Source organism: Ictalurus punctatus, unplaced genomic scaffold (assembly GCF_001660625.3).
Source record: "Ictalurus punctatus breed USDA103 unplaced genomic scaffold, Coco_2.0 Super-Scaffold_100, whole genome shotgun sequence".
Classification (NCBI taxonomy): domain Eukaryota; kingdom Metazoa; phylum Chordata; class Actinopteri; order Siluriformes; family Ictaluridae; genus Ictalurus; species Ictalurus punctatus.
The window spans coordinates 2,630,141-2,633,972 of record NW_026521086.1 but is presented as its reverse complement, the minus strand read 5'-3'; the positions used below and the strand labels follow the sequence as shown (position 1 = coordinate 2,633,972).

Sequence of the window (3,832 nt, the reverse complement as noted above, 5' to 3'; positions counted from 1 at the left end):
AGACGAATGTGAAATAACGCCGACTCGGTAAAGTGTAGCGAGACTCAAGGTGTTTTACCAGTCGCTGAAATCCCATGTCCTTCACTACAGAGCATGGTTGATCATCAAGCGCCAAAAACTCCAATACTTTCTGAGTAATTTCTAGAGTTTTTGTGCTGTCGGATTATCAGATATTTTTAAATTATGGATAGATGAAAAATAACCTTTCGGTATCGGCCGATACATCGGTGCATCTCTAGTTAAAACCAAGAATATAATGGGTAATTGCATATTTCATTTTAATTGACCCCCCTTTTTTTTTTACTGAAGCAGCCTTATATGGTCTTGCATGTGTACAAATATTATATTTGTATGTGTATGTTACATTTCCTACTGTCGATAAGGAAAGGGAAAAGGAGACAGACTTATATTCATGGTTGTACAAAACCACACTGTTACTTAAATTCAGTTCCATTTTATTTGTATAGCGTTTTTTTACAATAGACATTGTCTCAAAGCAGCTTTACAGAAACATATGAACATGGGTATACAGATTTTAAATGTGCGACAGTCAACACTGGAACCAGCACCAGACAGGTCATTACAAAATTATGGATAGATGGAATGTTAGAAAAAGAGCAGTGAAAAAGTCAATGTAATGCTCACCTCATTTGGAAGTCATTTAGGAGAAAAATATATTGGTGCTGCAGTGCAAGATGAGCTAACTTCATCTAATTTCCAAAATGTTGCTGGTGGCACATATCATTATTTTGGTATTCTTAAAGCTTTGTCCAAAACCATGGAAAGAATCTGGTCTATTGTTCTAGAGAAGTATGAATCCGAACTTCAACTGAACATGGATGGCTTACCACTGTTTAAAAGTTCGTCTTTGTAGTTTTGGCCCATTATAGGGTTACTGCAGGGTTATACTAAGAAACCAGTTGTCATTGCTCTGTTCTGTAGTAAATCAAAGCCAACATCACAAACTGATGAATTTGAAAGATCTAGTCAGTGAACTGCAAAGGTTAAGCAAGGGATTTGCCATAAATGGGAAGCAATTTTTCCTAAATGTCACATCTATCCTGTGTGATGCTCCAGCTAGAGCTTTTATAAAGGGAATTAAATCACATACTGGTTATTCAGGTTGTGACAAGTGCATCCAGGCTGGTGTGTACATCAACCATAGAATGACCTTTCCTGAGATCAACAGCCCACGTAGGACTGATGAGTCTTTTATCAACATGTCTGATGAAGACCATCATACTGAAACATCTCTTTTGAAAGCTGCAGGAATCGGCATGGTATCATGCTTTTCACATGATTACATGCACCTTATTTGTCTTGGTGTTATGTGAAAACTGCTGGACTTATGGCTTGCTTCAGGGCCTTTATGTTGTCATTTGTCTGCTCGCCAAAGTGTTATAATCTCAGACACACTTGTTAGCTTGAGACGTTATATTCCTGAGGACTTTCTAGGAAACTCAGGCAATTCTCAGAAAGACTGAGGTGGATAGCAACAAAATTGCGACAGTTTCTCTTATACACAAGTCCAGTGGTTCTTCTTGATGTGTTGTCATAACCAATGTACAGCAATTTTAATTATCTGTTGCTATCTTTATACTCTCCAATTCACTCTTTGTATAATTCTTAATGACTTTGCTCACAGTTTGCTAGTGTCATTTGTAAAGCATTTTAGTGAGTTGTATGGTCCTGAATTTGTTAGCTACAATGTACATGGGCTAACCCATCTTTCTGAGGATGTCAAAAAACATGGAAGCCTTGACTTCTTGTCTGGGTTTCTGTTCGAAAACTTCCTGGGATAAATAAAATTTTTTTTTGAGAACTCCACACCATCTCCTATAACAGGTTATACGGCGACTTTCAGAAATGGACTGTTTCATGGTAACTGCTGAACATTTGGATATGAAAATTGTCTTGAAAAACAACATGAAAATGGCCCAATTCCACCGGATTTTAATAAAGTTGATCAGTTCCAGGAGGTTGTTCTAGGTAGCACTAGAGTTCATCTATCATGTATGGGAGAAAACTGTAGGAATTGGAGGCTGCTTTGGTGTAGTAATGAATATTCTTCAATGTCAGGAGAAAGTAAAGTGCTTAAAACACTTATCTAAATGAAAAGCTTACAGCACCTAGTAGTCCCATTCAGTCTCCCAACCAAGAACTAACCAGGCCCAACTTTGCTTTGCTTCTGAGATCAGGCTTTGTCAGAGTGGTATGGCTGTAAGCAACAGATGCCACCAAATGGGGCCTATTTAAATAGTATAAGCAAACATCTGACTGACTGATTGATTGATTTTCCTTCATTTCTACACAATCTGTCTGACTGTGGATTGGTGGAGTCCAAGCACTTCTTCAAATAAGATAGGGTGCTCACTCACACCTGATTGTCATCCCGTTGATTGAAAACACCTGACCCTAATTTCCCCTTCAGACTAACTGCTCCTGCAGACGCCAACAGTGTCTGCACCATGCACGCTTCCTTAACAGAATGCGCTCAAGCAAGGTCTTTACAAGAAAAATAGGGTCCAAACCCACATGGGCTGTGCACAGCGGATTGGCAGTTCATCACCTTAACCTCTTGCTGACATAGCTCACGCGTATGAAATTACATCCCGGTGTGTGGAGCAAAGAGGAGGTTTCGGTGCAGGTTCTTTGCCCCTGTCGTCTGGACTGCGGAATGCGTTCTGCGTTGACGGATCTCCAGAGACGCAAGAGCCTTACAGCAGCTGTGGCCAAAAAGCATTGAAATACACCTCACGTAGCCACAGTGCTAGCTTTTCACATTTCTCCATCCTCTCTGGTGCTAGCTCAGGGGCCTGTACAAAGCTTCCCGTTTGTAGGCCTTGCAGGTGCGAGACAGACTGCAACAAAGGCAGACATTGCTGGAAAGAGGAGGCAAAGTGACAAGTTTTTGTGACGAGGATGGGATTCGAACCCACGCGTGCAGAGCACAACGGATTAGCAGTCCATCGCCTTAACCTCTCGGCCACCTCGTCCAAGGCCCACGCCGGGAACGACAATTTGTAGTTAGGCCCGAGTGGGGTAAGAAATATTACATGGTTTATATTACTGTGTCCCCTTTTTAACCCGTTCATGATCATTATTGTATACATTACAAAGATAAAGGTAATGTTCTTCCCTATTTGTGGATATCCTCGAAGTGAAATAGATGAGGCCACCTAGGGAACACTAAGTTATCTAGGAGCAGTGTTGAGAATGACATGTCTAGTAACATTAGAAATACATTAATAATGTTATTATAATGGAAATCAGGGTGTGTACTTTAACATTTTAAAATACCAAAATCCACACATAATAATCTACACAAAATAAACACAGCAAAATCCACAGAAACAATTCCACTCTATTGGAGTTTCATTTCAACACTTTTAAAGTGTCCGGAGGGGTCCACACTCCACAGTGTCACTTTAACACTTTAATAGAGTTCACATCAACTCTTTGTATAGTTGAAATTGAACACTACTCAAGTGTTAGTTTCTCAACACCAGTGTGTAGTGTTAGAAATTAATTCTCATAGGAGTAATTCATTAAATCTCATAGTGGTAATTGCGTACTATTAAATGAGTTGCCTCTAACACTATAAAGTGTTAATATGCTACTGCACAATTAAAATAACATTTAAATGATTACAAATCTAAAAGGCAAATAAAGAAAAAAAAACAAGTTGGTTGCTTTATAATAGTTTTCTTTTTTCAAGGGCGTTAACATTACTGACCCCTCAGGTCAAGTCTTTCTAAATATAACAATTGGGCACTATGTACTCTCTTTGATTATTCTCATTAGAGCACTGCTGATCAAATGGCCTAAAGTG

General features: G+C 39.3%; 1 non-coding gene across 1 annotated transcript; it reads right to left on the bottom strand.

Annotated features, from left to right (window-relative positions):
* Positions 1 to 2,914: 2,914 nt before the first annotated feature.
* Positions 2,915 to 2,996, bottom strand: trnas-gcu (transfer RNA serine (anticodon GCU)). The gene has a single exon. It is a non-coding gene; the product is annotated as a tRNA-Ser (tRNA).
* Positions 2,997 to 3,832: the final 836 nt, after the last annotated feature.